The following is a 16,529-nucleotide window of genomic DNA, read 5'->3' as shown; positions in this document are numbered from 1 at the left end:
AAATATCTGTGTGGCATCACCAATGTCTTGGCAATGCGTCGTTGAGTAGCTCACACATAACGATCGACTGCCGATTGGCAAGTTGAATATGAGAGGACATTTCTTTTTTTGTAACCACTTTGTCCTGCTTAGAGTGTACATTCACTTTTATTCATTTAGCGGATGCTTTTGTCCAAAGGGACTTACAAATGAGGAAATACAAGTAAAGCGATATATCAAGCGGAGAACAATACAAGTAGAGCTACAATACAAGATCTTTTAATTGAGTTCTGAGCAGACAAGTGTGCAGAGTAGAGGTGTAAGAGCCAGAGTAGGTGTTTTTTTTGTTGTTGTTTTTTAAGGATAATGTGGGGTTGACATTTTAGGGGTTAGTTAGGTGTTCACGGAAGAGGTGGGTCTTTAGCTGTTTTTTGAAGATAGTGACAGATTCTGTGGTCCGGATTGAGGTTGGAAGTTCATTCCACCACTGAGGGACAGATAGTGTGAAGGTTCTGGAAAGGGACCTTGAGCCATGCAGAGTAGGCACTACTAAGCGTCGGTCATTAATTGATTACAGATTGCGTGAGGGAACGTAAGCCTTCAGGAGAGTGTTAAGGTAGGGGGGTGCTGTTCCAGACAAGGTTTTGTACGTGAGCATCAAGGCCTTGAATTTGATACAGACATCTACAGGAAGCCAGTGAAGGGCGATGAAGAGGGGTGTGACGTAGGTTCTTTTGGGCTGGTTGAAGACGAGGAGTGCTGCTGCATTCTGAATTATCTGAATTAGTTTGATAGAGCTTTCTGGGAGGCCCGAGAGTAGTGCATTGCGGTGGATCTGGAGGCTATCCCGGGAACCCTGGGCGTGATGTGGGAATACACCTATCAGCTTCACCCTACACTTTCATAGGTTTTTGGGAGGATGTTAGTTACCACCAGCCATTTTGCTACAAATATATTAAGGTAGCATTATTATTACTGGAAGGTCATGGACTGGATTCAGATTGCTAAAGACTATAAGGCAGCCTGTGCGTGAAATGCAGAGATGACATTATGTTCTTATTTTGTAAAGCCAAAACAACTGCTAGACCAAAGTTTTTGTTCATTTGTACTACCTTATGATACAAATGGGCCTAAAGGTACGTTCACACATACAGCGATTTTATTGCTGCTGGTTTTATTGCTGCAGTCACTGTACTATGACGTCACCAGTAGGCGTTCCTACTACTGGTTGCCATAGTAACATTTATCAGTGGCATTTATCAGTTTATCACTTTTGACAGAAAAATTAAACATTCTGAATGGAGAGTGTTTGTATATAAAATTCGCCAGTGTATGCATCATATCCTACGAGATGAAGGAGAAGTAGTGTGAGCTCTTTGCCATTGCGGCCATCTGTCTATAGCGCTGGGCTGTCTGGGTCCACGAAACAATTCGGACTTGCAGGCAACATGGTGGATAACTAATTACTTACACTCTACTGTCTTCACTCCCATTGATAGTCACTGCACCAAGTCGCTCCAAGTTTGCATACAGTTAAACTTTTCTCAACTTTGTCGCATCACTGGACACGCCAACATCTAGTTACTGTTGCTCTTGTCGCTGGAAGTCGCCAGCTCTCATTGAAAATGAATGGTCTCTGATTGCATTTCGATGTGAGTCGCTGTATGTGTGAACGTACCTTAAGAAATACATGGCAAATACTGAATTTGATATGTGATGTCAAGTTTGCACACATTAAACATTTGCTTTGTACCATGTTAAAAGAAGACTAGCTAAAGTACTTGTGAGGAAGTAGTGGTGGCAACCATTTTGTGTTTTTCTGTCCTGACCACCTAAATATATCATAACGTTATAAGCCAAGTCATGCAAATCTGGATAGAAAAAAAATCTTTGCTTAGAGCAAAAGATTTTTTCCCCCTCTCTCTGTCACTGTTCTGTTTCTGTATATAGCTCCCTTAAAAAAAAAGAAGAAGAAGAAAAAAAAAAACAGGATTGTGTGTGTGTTGCAGCTGAGGATATAGTTGCTTGTCCCAAGCTGTGGTGTGTCTTTCCTGTACGAGTTGGTCCTGACTGCTCTTTCCGTGCTATTGGTTTCAGCAAAGCTTCTTAGTGTGTAACAGACTATAGTGTTTAGCAGACTGTACCAAGCTACTGATGCATGTAGACACAGGTCAGACAGAATTAATTCAACTGATGTGGTCACCTTCTAGAAAGCTTCTAGTTCCAGTTAGCCTGATGGCCTTCTTGTTTTCTTGAATCCAGTATATCCGTGCAGTCACCAGTTTTATCAGTGCCAGGTTGTTCTGTGGGAATTCTAATCCCTGGTTGTCATGCTGAAGCTGAGATGATCCATTGTCCCTCCGTAATCCTTTTGGGCTTGGCTTCCTCCTCAGCAGATGACTTTGTGTTCACTCCAATGTTGGACATGTCTTACATCAGGATTTCAGTGGCCAAGGCTGAAGTGCTGCTTTAGTTAACGGTGATGCTGTGTAAGTGACCTTTTGAGTGGTTGCATTCATAGTCTGGGTAATGAAGAGCCCAGTAGCCCATGCTCTCTGTGCACTTGTGTATATATGGGAAGCCCAGTTGTCTCCCTCAAACGAGGGCTTGATTTCCCCTGATAACGTCTCTTTCTGTCACTCTGCCTCTCTTAATTATACTCTATTTCTATGTCTCAGCCCTTTTCTCTTAATCATTGTGCACTCTACTCTTATATTCTACTGGTTATATTCTGTTCCATTTCTAAAACACTTGAAATGGTTTCCTTAAAAAAAAAGTACACACAAATTTTAATAAAAAAAGCAAACAGGAGAGCACACACATTTTTAAATATACCTCTCATCACACTCTGCCACCCAACATAATCAAAGCCTGGGTGCTGATGCCCGTCTTCTGCAGTTCCAGCTGACTGACTGCCGACTGGCATTGCTTGCTCCCCCACTGCATTTAATATGCAGCTCCACCGATTCTTGAAGAGGCAGAGGAATTTGATCAAAGAATGGCTGCACTGCACATATTTGCTTCTTCCTTCATACGTCCTCTAGTGTGAAACTTTTCCTGGCATCCCACCTGATGCAAATGTAAATATAAATCTAAAAAATAGGAACGTTGGAGTAAGGTATTGTGGGCTTTCATGCCTATGAAATCAAAGTAAATCCAACTACACATTTACATTTGTGTGCAGATAGTGGGTGTGATGATGATGATGCTGATCATCATCATCACCCATACCATCAGGCGAATTACATTCATACACGCAGTCGCTTAATAGCTTACACTCATAGGACCTTTTATCAGGTAAACCTACATATAGGTGCACTTTGTAGGTATAGAATTACTGATTGTAGCATATCTGTTGCTGTGTTGTTATTTCTTAGCTCCTCTCTACCCTGTCCATCAGTTAAACGTGACCACCACTGATCAGATATTATTCAAGTGGAGGATGATCAGAGCAATAGTGACACCGAAATGGTAAAGATGTGGTAATTGGTATTGCAGTGAACAGAGTGTCTTAGGTGGAGCAACATTGCTGGAGTTTTTAAATGTCACTGCTGGGTTAAGAATCAGAAATATCCATCCTACAGCAGTCCTGTGGTCATAAACTCATCATTCATTCATTTATCTTCAGTAACTGCTTTATCCAGGTCAGGGTTACAGTGGAGTCAGAGCCTATTTTAGGAATACTGGATGCAAGGCAGGAATACAACCTGGATGGGACGCATTATGATTTTATATACTACGTATACATATAATTAAGTGCTCCTTTGGCTAAAAATAACCATAATACTTATAAATATACTGTATGTCATAAACTGTTTATCATAAAATCTATGGCTCATGATGTCTCCACCATGCTTTTGGTATTTTCCGGGGTTGAGAATGGGCCAAAGGAGCTCTTAGTTTTATGACATACTGATTCACCTATCCATTCTCATCATCATACTCCTCTAGCCTTACCGGTGGCCATTTGTGCGCCTCGTAAAGAAATAAGAGGAAATCCAAGGTTGGCAGGATGAAGGGACATTGATTTGGTCACGAGGAAACACTTTCTGATGGAGTTGGCTAAAAGCTTTCAAACAGAGCTAATAAGGTAAAACAGAGGGCTACTTAATTCATTGTATTTAATCGTTTTCATTAGGCTTGTGTGATATTGATTTTTCGTTAATGACACTATACATTGCAAGTTAACGATTAACAATTTGATTATTCAGAACGTTTAAAAAGTGGCACTGTTTACATATAAATTCCTGAGATGTATTATAACATCAATTTGGAGCTTTCTGTTTTTGTAGAACCTGCATACACACACACACACACACACACACACACACATATACACACATGCACAATAATTCACGGTTTACAGTGAACAGTACAAATAAAAAAATCTGTTGGCTGCTGCTTTGTACCAGCCATTGCTGTGTAGCTCAAGTAGGACTTTTTATTTTGATATGCAGTATTTCTTATGTTAATCGTAAGTAATAATGAAGCTCAAGTAATAATGAAGCTACACAATTTCTAGGAACCCTATACCTTTATTCATTGTGGTATGCACATTAAGCCAAATGACTTTCCAAATTGATAGCAATAGAGAGCACTGTGCATTTAATGACTTCTTTTCCACCCTATTACTACACACATTGCATGATTTACAAAGAACAGGTCATTTTAGGAGCTCACTCATTTTGGGAATCTTTCAGCAGTTCTCAGCAATTTGATCTCATTAAATCTAAAGCGTGTTCTGCATTCAGTCATACACGTTATCTCGAGCCATCTTGTCCACTATCTTAGACAAAAACACCAATAAAAGACTTGATTGAACCTCAGAGGGGCGAATTTTCACCCTGATCTCGAAAATTTGTCAGGACAGGCCAAGCCAGGCTAAATTGAATGAAAAATCCTATAGTGTGCACCAGTCTTCAAGGAAATACAAGAAAGATTTTAAAGGCCTGTCCAGTTGGCAATAAATACCCATTTACGGCTCCTCATGGGGTTTCTATAGTGAAATTGTTGACCTACGTGAGACCAGTCAATGCCACTGAGTGAAGATGCAGCGCTGATTCTCCTTTTCCTTTCCTTGCTTTTTAAACATATATATTTCCAACTGACTGTCAGTCAACTCACTTGTAGACATTAATCTTTGCAGCCTGCTGCCGATAAAGTCTGCAGGGTATGGGAATCCGTTTATTTTCCATGTTTGAAAGTGGGAGCTTGTGGTCCTGAGATTTAACAGCAGTATAGCGCTCCCCATGAGGGACCATAATGGACCCTGTCCATGGTCCTGATTGCCTTTCTTGTTTTTGAGTATTCTAGCAATGCAGACAGCAAACCAAATTCAGCAGTTTTCTACTCCATGTCACAGTATGATGTTTCTCACAGTGATTTGACTCACACAGATTTTAAAGATGTGTTCAATAAATGTGAACTAATATGAACTGTGTGTGTCAGTGTGAACTGACCAAGTTTAATTATTTTCTTTTGCCCGTGACTAAGGGGAAATTCATCTGAGCTCTGAATAGGAAGCCTGTCACTTTGGATGGTGTACTGAATGTCTACAGCTTAATTTAAGGGGGTCATTTGTGGCACATTTTTCTATTTTTTTTTTTTTTTTTTAGTTGCCGCAGTGGGTAGCAGAGCCATCTCAGATCTCAAGGGTTAATCCTATGCTAAATAGCCAATCCATCAGGCTGGATCCAGGGTGTATTTCTGCCTCATACACAGTGTCCATCACATCCCTGACCAAGATAAAGTGCTTGCTGAAGATAAATGAATGCTGGACTCTTTTTACTTCTTTTTTCATTTTTTAGGAAATTATTAGTAAAATATGTTTACATGTTTTAAACACCTACTCTAACTCTTCTCAAGTGATTAGTTGTATTGGTTAGTCAGTTTGATATAAAGGGATAGTAGTTCAATTCCTAGTAGTTCAATCTTGGTCGACTTGCATTTGGTTTGTAGATGTAATGCAGAATCTCTTGATATATAAAAGCAAGTAGAACGGGAGGATTCGGAGATATAAAGAAAAGACGATTGAATATTACTGCTACCAATGTGAGACCCCATCACCATATACAAAACATAAAGAGCAGTCTTCACACCACTGAGTAAAGATGAAGTGCTGATTTTCCTTTTCCTTTCCTTGCTTATTAAACAGGTATATTTTTAGCTGACCCCCATCCAATTCACTTGTAGACATTCATCTTTGCAGCCTGCCTCCTATAATGTCTGTGGGGAATGGGAATCAGTTTATTTTCCATGTTTGAAAGTGAGAGGTTGTGTTACTGAGCTTTAACACCAGTCAAGGCCTTCATTTATGTTCTTTCCCAAGGGCATCTACAGTCCTTGATAGTAAAAGTTGGATTTGAACCTTGCTGAGCTCAGCAGTATCTGACATCAGCAGACAAGCTCATCTCAATTGTCACACAAGGCTTGCCTGTTATCACCTTGATCATTTTCTTTTCAATCAGTGTGACTTGCATTGTAATATAAAGAACAACTTTACTAAGAATACACTTGTACGATGAAAACTTGGCGTGCTTTTATTATTTTTAGTAAGTAACTGTCAAACCTGTTTGTAAGGACCTGTCAGATTAAACAAGGTTTTTAATCTAAGAAAGAAATGTTTCTATTAAAAGTGTCTATTGAAAAGGGATTATGGTGTTATGTTTATGACAATTTAAAAAAAAAAAGAAAGAAATTGAATGTCTCCACTTTAGGCTATGTGTCCTAAATTATTCAACCTTCATTGGCAGAGGCAAAGATACAAGATTTTTTTTTTTTAAATTACACTTTTTAATTTGGTAACACTTTACTTGAGACTGAAATAACCATGCCATAAGCATGTAATAGAAGATGTCATATGAAGTCATGGGTTGGCATTCATATCAATATCAATGCTACCATTAGAAAAATTGCGATGATAGCAGTCATAATGTTTGGTGCCATGACAGTGAGTTTTGGCTCAGTTTGCTTATGTGACATAAGTCATGACACCAGAGAGTAAGGCAGCTATTGTGCCAGTTATGGTAATGGTAACATGATACTGCTATACATCTGGATATAAAGAGACAGAGACACTGTATGTCGTCTGGCACGCCACATATATAAAGTATGGCATAGTTATGTTAGTCTTATAATGCCGAGTCCACAAGTAATATGTTACCAGATACAGTACATGCAGAGGCATAAACCTTCCTAGAATATATCCAAGGATTGTTTTTTGTTTTGTGGAAAGCTGCAACAAATGCTTTTAAACAGAAACCTTTTAGAAATCAAAAAATACATTACCATCCAAAAAACCCCTTGATGCATTCTTATTTAAGATAATGAAATGCTTTATGTTAACCTCATGTTTAAGTCATAGCTGAAAGAGGTAAATGTTTGCTTTTTTCTGGTTTAGCAACTGGTATGTCCTGTTTACCCAAAACCCTTATCAGGTCTTGCCAGAAAGTACCACAGAAATGTGCATTTTTAGTTGGTACAAACTCAAATTGTTTTTGTTTTTGTTGTTTTATGACTTTTGGCACAGTACAGACATTTTCCGATTTTGTTACAGGTCCCAAACAACTAAATACTACTTAGGGTTTGTAAAGGGGGTGGGGGTGGGTAGGGTTTATTCAAAGTTATTGGGGGAAAAAAAGTGAAAATCTTTGTTCCAGTAACAGCAGTACTGAAGCAGCTCAGATTCAGCAGAGTCAGGCTGAACCCTGATCATCTGAAACTTTTTATATTCATCTTCAACAGGAACACCCATATGCAAAACATTTAGTATCTTGAGAATGGTTCCTTTTGTCTTGCTTCTGTTCCCATATTATGATTTGCATATCTTCTTAGTATAAGAGTGAATGTTACATGATGACCTTTCTTTGTTGCATGGTGGGAGACAGGAACAGATTTGGATCACAGCAAATCAAAACCCTTTCTGACAGACAATGCCGTCTCTGAAAGGTTTCAGTTCTAATAAAACTAAATCCAGCACAAAAGCTGTCTGTCTGTCTGTCTAAATAAATAACTCAGTGGGGGGCATGGTGGCTTAATGGTTAGTACATTTGCCTTGCACCTCTGCGATTGGAGGTTCAACTCCCACCTTGACCCTTTGTGCGCAGAGTTTGCATGTTTATTCTGGGTACTCTGGATTCCTCCCTCAGTCCAAAGACATGTGTTGTAGGCTGATTTGCATTGTCTCTGGTGTTTATGCGATTATGCCCTGCGATGGTTTGGCACCTTTCCCCTGCCTTGTGCCCCTAGTCCCCTGGGATAGGCTCCAGGCTCCCTGTGACCCTGTGTAGGATAAGTGGTACAGAAAATGGGTGTATGGATGTATGGAAGGTGTTTGTTCTTTGAAGTGCATATCTAACAACAGTATGTGTCCATGATTACATAATTTTGACAAACTGATTCATTATTATTCCAGAAAACAAAATGCTTAGAGGTCTTGACATTTAATTGAGTAACTTGATTAATTATACCATTGCCAAGTCAAAAATGCTTCCAGTTAGAGAATTGAGCTAAAGTTCCCTTTTGGTTACCTTTTGAGAAAAAAAATCTAAATAAGTGGCACTGTAGTAGAGTTGAGCAGCTGATGCCGGGCCCATTAGTGTGCTGTGTGTCACTCTTAGTCCGAACCCGACACCACACCACGTTGCACCACACCACAGCCCATCCATACAAGATTATGTCTCCAATCAATACACAATTGAGCTGCAGGGCTGATCTTCAGGTTCCACTGAATTTCAGGAAATTTTATGACCCCACCCACTGACTTTATTTTTGCTTGGTAGATGAATGGTGACAGGAACGAACATAATTATGTTTTTTTCCCCCTCTTATATCATTGTTTGATTAGAATAATTTACAAAAACCTCCTTATCTCAGCTCATCTTTACAATTTCACAAGACAGATTATCAGTGTGTAAAGTTTTGGTGAATTAAAATAAGTGAGAGTAGCTTGTGTGTGTGTGTGTGTGTGTGTGTGTGTGTGTGTGTGTGTGTGTGCACGGCTACCTAAAGGCACACTCACGTCATTCATACTGCACAAAATAAGGCTGTCATGTCTGTCTTTGTGCATTATTGAATATAACCCTTTACGTCTGGCATCGCCTCTGTTATTTCCTATCACTGAAACCATAATGTGAAGCAACAAAACACAGCAAAGGTACATTTACTCTAAATTAGGTCATTTCAAGAGCCATTACAAACAAACCAAAGGTTGGCAGAAGATGATAAATTGTCAGCTAGACCATCAGGATATAAAGTGTGAATTGGCTCTCTTCTTCCTTAAAATTTGTTGTGCATAGTGACATGAATCATCTTCACAATACCAATTTCACTACACAGACTATAGCATTGTTGTCCAACTCAAAGTTATTACTTCATTTTCTTTCTTCTTCCAGTCTTCTGATTTGCATACTACATTGCTTTGATGTATAAGTTGAAGCAGCTGTTAGGGCTAAAAATGTACTGTATAGTCCTGAAAATATGATCAAATTGAATATATGGATCTTACTATTCCCAGGACAGTGTGACGCTGCAGTAATGGCTCCTTGCTTTATTAAATCCTAATTTGGTTGCTAATGTCTTGTGCAACAGAAGGTCCTTTCCCAGAGACAAGGCTGAGGAAAATTGTTTTTTTCTGCTCTTGGCTTGAGCTGTTCACTGGCCATTGTGTCCTGTGGGACTAGCTATTTGTTTTTCTCTCTCAGTGGCTATGTTGGAGTTGAGTCCTCTTTGACAGCGTGGCAGAAAAAGCCAGAGGCACTACATTAACTCTCGGCTATACTTCCTTGCACTGATAGGATGAGACAACAGTTCAAATTCAGCCAGTGTCTTGGAATGTGCAGATAGTTTTAATTTTATGTTTTAATGTTTGCTGCTGTTCTGTGTTCTCCTATTATATATCAGTAGGTTTATGTATGGATTTATCAATTGTAAATACATATATATGTCTGCTATTAGTTACTTACTAATGAAGGGTCCAAAACACCAAAGGTGACCTGATCTCCATCCGATAGCCACTTGACTTTTAGCGGGCTTTGCACTGGCCAATCATCATGAAAGTTGAATGGTTTGTTCAGACTAGACTCCAATCAGACCGTAGGCATAAAATTTCTGCAGTCCTTTGTTCAAGCAAGCTCAAATTATGTATGTACCCTCATACCTCCAGGGTCGTGGCCTTGTGTGTGTGGAGTTTGCATGTTCTCCCCGTGCTGCGGGGGTTTCCTCCGGGTACAGCGGTTTCCTCCTCCAGTCCAAAGGCATGCATGGTAGGCTGATTGGCATGTCCAAAGTGTCCAAAGTGTCCATAGTGTATGAATGGTTGTGTGAATGTGTATGTGATTGTGCCCTGTGATGGATTGGCACCCTGTCCAGGGTGTACCCCGCCTTGTGCCCGATGCTCCCTGGGATAGGCTCCAGGTTTCTCCATGACCCTGAAGGAAGGATAAGCGGTATAGAAGATGGATGGATGGATCCATTCCCTTATGGGTGCTTGGGCTGTATTCCAAACACTATATGCTTTAAGATGAATAATAAACAGGACATTTAAATGTTTAACGATAGAGTCATATGCATATGCAGTATTAAAGTTTTAAATAATATATATATATATATATTTTTTTTACCATGACTAATTATGATGCTCCTTTTTATTGCTATGATGTTAACCAGCAAAACCAATAAAAATCATTAGTGATTATAACACAGAAGTTTTTCTGTGAACGCACTGCAATGTGTAAAGGATAATCCACGGCAGGGTATACATTACACAATTTTAATGCACGAAGTGGAGGCAAAGAACCACGGTTGCCTCAGCGGAGAGCATTAAAATCGTGTAATGCACACCTTGCCATGGATTATTCCACTTGGTTACTTGACAGCATTGACAAGCTAAAGCCGTCATTGATGTTTGCAGCGCAATATTTAACTGAAAAAATAATGGTTCATTTTCTTTAGTTATTTTATATACGCAAGATCTACGTAAGATCTAGAATTCTGCCCGCTCTAAATCATACACAGAGATAATGTAGTGTGATAAATAGTAAATAATAAATAGTTATTAGAGAGAGAGAGAGAGAGAGAGAGAGAGAGATTGTGCATGTGTGTGAATTACCTACATCTGTGCTGCGTCTCTACCGATAATGAAGCTGTGAGTTTAACTACTGCATGCAACTGTAACTGTATGTTACTATGGTTACAGTTGTTTATAGGCAGTACATTATTTTCGAATGGTGATTAAACTGACTGGAACTACCTGCGCATTCAATGGTTTGAACGCACTCCTTCCAGCCAGTCAGAGTCAAGTATTCAGGCACACCATGGTATATGTTCATGTATTCAAAGTTTATGAAGTATATCACTTCCATTTCCTTCCCAGTGTGAAACCCCTGGGGTGACTCATAAGCAGTGGCTCTTGTGTTTCTATCCTTCCGCGAGGTGAGACCAGATTTGAACTTTTAACCAGTATAACCGAAGGAACAGTGATGTTGGCAAATGCAATTGATGGACTCTGTAATACACATTGAAGGGAAAATGCCCTGTCACTAAAGAAGATTCTTGGCAAGGTCCAGTATATTGCTGCACATGTCGCAGACAGACTGAGATGGATGACCAGCCTCAACCAGGCCCTGCAGATAAGAGAAAGAGAGAGAAAGTGTAATTCCACTGCTAAGAGCCCATTTCCCATTCCATCCTCAATCAAACCTACGACCGACTGCTCTATCCAAGGCACAAGGTCTCGTGTCTGAAATGAGAAAAAGGGGGCATTCGTTTAAATTTCTTCACTCTAAGAATTCCATTCATAATTCCATTCAAAACATCATCTGGTTAAAATGTGCACATCAATTAAAATGTTGTCCTCATCATGTTGTAGAGGATTGCGGTGCTCTCGCCTAGATTGCTTAATGTAGAATGCTGAATGTGTTGAGAGTCTTATAGTAAATATGGTCCTGGAGGTCTTGTACGCATGAATACATCTGAATACATGACACATCCTCTCCAACCACCTTCTCTTGGCTGTTATTTTAGATTGTGTCCTGTTTAATTTTCACCAGTTTGGCCACAGTATGAATGGTGACCATGGTGATATTTTCCAACATTTATTTCTTATCTGAATTGGCACCAGGCCAGTACAATAAGCACAGTGTCTGCATGGCATGAGTGGCGTATAACAACCATTAGTTCACTCCAAACTATACATGCTGACTTTTTTTTTAAAGAAAAGTAATGGCCAAATGTATAACAGTGTCACTGAAGCATGTGGGATGGGGACAGCTGAGGTTTGGACAGCTTTAAATACACCACACACACACACACACACACACACACACACACACACACACACAAAAACATAGCAGTGAGACATGGCATGTGCATAAATTTGCTCATGCCCATTAGCCTCAAACTATTACATGCTTGTAGGACATCAGTGATTATTTATCATTCTCTTTAGGGTTACTGAGGAGGCATGTGATGGACACGTGAAGGGCATAAGCAAGCATAGATCTTATCTTCATCAATGCAGAACTGATGCTAATCCTGATGCAGTGTTGAAACTCATGCAAAGGAACACAACTGCTAGAATATCAGAGATGGTTACAGAGTTTCCTAAACCATAGATAAAATCAGTAAAATGTCTTATGCAAATGCGTTTTACTGTTGACTTAAAATAAATTAGATATGCCAGATCTGCATATCTATACACTTGGAGGCAGTTATACTATAGATATGCTTAACCTGAATCAAAGTGTGTTATTTGGCCTAAAAGGATTTGATGACTAAAAAGCAGTAGTTGTCCCATATTCATTTACTTCAGTACTCGTTTACATGTTGTCAGGTAGCAGAGACAGCTTCCAGTGTAGGTTAAAATGCTTTATTTTAACTAGCAAACAATTCCAAATTCACAAGGCAGAGAGTGTCTTTGTGGGGTGTCTAAGCTTTGCATCTCTCCTGCAACTTCAGAGTTACCTTAGGCCTTCTTGGTGCTTTCCTGACTAATCCCCTCTTTAACCTGTCGTGGACTTTTGGTGGATAGCCAGAGTTATAGTTGTGATATATTCTTTCCATTTAAAAAATGGATTTAATGGTGCTCTGTGGGATTTCTTTTGTTAAATATCCCAACCCTGATTGATAATTTTTTTTAAAAAAACTTTGTTTCATACTTGTTTTGATAGCCCCTTGGACTTTATTATGCTGTTTGTTTACATTTTTAGGTATAGGACGTTTCAAGAAACAAACTCTGGGACCTTGAGAACAGATGTAGTGATATTGAGATCATGTGATGCTTTAATTGCACAACAATGAATTCTGTTCAGTTAATTATGTGATTTCTGATACACCAGATTGCACCAGAAGTAATTGGTATTTTTAAAAATAAATAATTAAATAAATAAACATATAAATAAATAAAGTAAATTTATTTGTAAATAATTTAGCAAAATCCAGTGGCACTTAAGTATATTTCGGTTCCAGGCTGTAACACTACAAAATATGGAAAAGTTATAGGAGGCTGAATATTTATGCAAGGCACTGTGTAGCCCAAGAGAAAGAGCAAAGGTCAGTTGGAGGCAATGAATGATAATAATCGTAGTGTTTATACAGTATGTCAGCTCTGAAGCATGTTAAGGTTGTGGCTCAGAGACAATCTGAAGCATATGCCTCCATCTCAGCCCACCTTTAATTTTTGTTCATTTATTCAATATTATTGATTCATTCATTCAAATTAAGTAACTGCTTCATCAGTGTCATAGCCATATTATATTATTTGTATAATATATATTTTATTAAGTTTTTTTTTTTTTCAGTGGTACCTTGATCATATTAGTCTTCTATGCCTCTCTGGCATGCAGCTTTTTATTATTCCACCTCAGTGAGCTGCCCACCAGCCTTAGAGGTATGGTGTATGCAGAATCCTCTAGGTGTGTGTGTTTTGGTGCATGGTGTGAATTTATTCTTGCTTTGGCTGCTTTTCTGGTGCCTGTGGTGTTGTTTTACACTGGTAAAATAATGATGATTCTGGTGATAAAAAAAAAGAAATCTGATTAAGGAGAGGATGTACTCCTGAGGGATTAAGAGAACATGAAAACCTTTGGCTTGTGATCCACAGATTATTACACACTACACCCATTAAGGGAGGTCTTAGCTCTGTCCTAACTTCCACAAATATCTACATTGTTTTGACAGTCCTTATTTGCCTTTGCCAACCTTGTTGGCTTTCCAGACACAAATACTTAAGGAAGGGTGTAGATTTACAGCCTATAAACACCCTCATAAAAGCTTAAATTGGTGCTTTTGTAAGATGAGGCTGTAAGATGTCCAGTATCGGTGCTGCAGTACAAGCAAGATGGCTAACCTGGTGAAAGACAAAAATAATTCTAGTCTGTAAGTGACAAAACTACAATGAGGCATAATTATTTATAGCTCTTATTCAGCCACATGCTACAAAATATCCACACTATCACTGTTGGTAATAGGATAATGGACATTAACACTATTTTAAAGGCACGGGTAGTAGTTGTAGTAGTATTAGTAGTAGTAATAGTGCATATTTTATTAGTTTAAATTGGTAACAAAATGTTTATAATAATAACTTTTTAATATTTGCTTTTTAACAACAATATTAATAATAATAATAATAATAATAATAATAAGTGAAAGTATAAATAAAGGTCCCTGGCTTAAAACTGTGCTTGAGTAATGCTGTGTTGAGTTTCACATGTTCTCGCCATGTCCAGGTGGGTTTCCTCCCACCTTCAAAAACATGGATGTGGAGGTGGATTGGCTACACTAATTTGCCGCTAAGGGTGTTTTCACATATAGTTCGTTTTAAAAGAACCAAACCCAGTTCACTTAAAGTGAACCCGAAAGGGAACCAGCTGAAAGTGACCTCAGTCCTTTTGGTGCTCACAATATAGTGGACTCAAAATAGAACCCAGTTCTTCTTTTGGTCTTCTTCAGCAATGAAGTGATCTCAGACCCTTTCTTGTTCACACCACAACTTCATAAGAACTCAGACCCCAGCTTGCACCCAAAATTTCATCCAAGTCATTATAGAAGGGACAGGAATCCTTCATTTCAGTGGACTCTCCACTTCGACACATTTATCACAGGTGCTCATGTATTTCGGTCGTAGTTTTTTTTTACCCAGCATTGTAGTGCTGTTCTGTTATAGCCTCTTTCCCTCATTTTTTGAGAAAACAAAAGAAACACTTTTATGTTCTTATGTGTTGTGGACAGTTGGTGTTTAATGCAATCCTCTTTCCAAATTTCAAGAAGTGCACAGCTCTCCTCCTGAGACCACACAACCCCATGACCTGACATGGTGAAAAGTTTTGTGTTGTTTTCAGCAGTGACAGAATATGGCTGCAGGTACGGCAAGCCTCCAGATACACATGTCGAAACGAAATGCGAAGCGGACCGGGACCTCATTGCTTTCACATATCACGAAGAAATCAAACCAGAGGGTCAGAGATTACTTGGTTTGTTCACATATACACGCTGAACCGCTCTGAGAGCGTTTGGAGGGCTCAAACGAACTAGGTGTGAAAACACCCTAAATTTGAAGAAGTGTGTTTGCATGATGCCCTGCAATGGACTATTATACCACCAAGGGTGTACTCCCATTGCACTCCTACTGTTCCTGGGATAGACTCTGGATCCTCCATTACCCTGACCAGTGCGATAAAGCAATACAGAAATAAAGTTTTTGGAAGCCAGGACTTTTGTGGAAGAGTAATAAAATAATAACTGTCTATATGCTTACAGCCAGAAAGTTCTATTTTAAATAAAGCACAGGATGACCAAATGTTGATTTTACTGTACTGTAGCGTGAACATTTGTTTGCTGTAGGCTATAGCCGGCTTATTTTCTAATTGTAGTCAGAGATTCTGAAAAACATCTCGTCTTCACAACACTTTCTACTGAACTTTAACCTATATAGAGTGGCTGTTATGTACTCAGGGCTGGAACTTTTGAATGCTGTATCAAAGACAGTATTTTTCGGTATCTGTATATGTACTGCTATTGAAAAATTATATAATACCAAGCCAATGCTGAGTAAAATAGTTGAGTATTATACTTTGTGCAGATTTGGTTACAATATCTCTTTTCTCATTCTCAGAATTGCAGAGCAGCTCATGTGGGAACCCAGGCGTCCCTCCCAAAGGAATCCTCTATGGGACCCGCTTCAACGTTGGGGATAAAATCCGCTACAGCTGTGTAAGCGGCTACGTGTTAGATGGCCATCCCCAACTCACCTGCGTGACCAATGCAGGCAATGCAGCAGTATGGGACTTCCCTGTGCCTATCTGCAGAGGTAAGCACTGAGCAGTTCACTGTTTGTGATTGCTGCATGATGGGATGTACAGTATACACTGCATTTGTGAGTCTGATTGTATACGTGTGTTCTCGCCAATGGCGTACAGTCCTCTGTGATTCTAGGGCTTTGACGGTGTTCATGTGACCTGTGTACTGTAGATTTGCACTGAATGTTCATACATACAGAGGTTGAAGATATGATACATACAGATTGTTCTATTTGTCTATACACATATAATGTG

The 16,529-nt window shown here is 39.2% G+C and overlaps 1 long non-coding RNA gene across 1 annotated transcript in view; it reads left to right on the top strand.

Moving 5' to 3' along the window:
• LOC128600233 (uncharacterized) overlaps positions 1-16,155 on the top strand; it is a 108,172-nt gene extending 92,017 nt beyond the window's left edge. The window contains exon 4 of the long non-coding RNA XR_008384535.1: positions 16,091-16,155. This is a non-coding gene — a long non-coding RNA (uncharacterized LOC128600233). The remainder of the gene's footprint in view (positions 1-16,090) is intronic.
• Positions 16,156-16,529: the final 374 nt, after the last annotated feature.

Source organism: Ictalurus furcatus, chromosome 24 (assembly GCF_023375685.1).
Source record: "Ictalurus furcatus strain D&B chromosome 24, Billie_1.0, whole genome shotgun sequence".
Lineage (NCBI taxonomy): Eukaryota > Metazoa > Chordata > Actinopteri > Siluriformes > Ictaluridae > Ictalurus > Ictalurus furcatus.
Note: the sequence above shows the minus strand (reverse complement) of the source record. Positions and strands in the feature narration are given on the sequence as shown.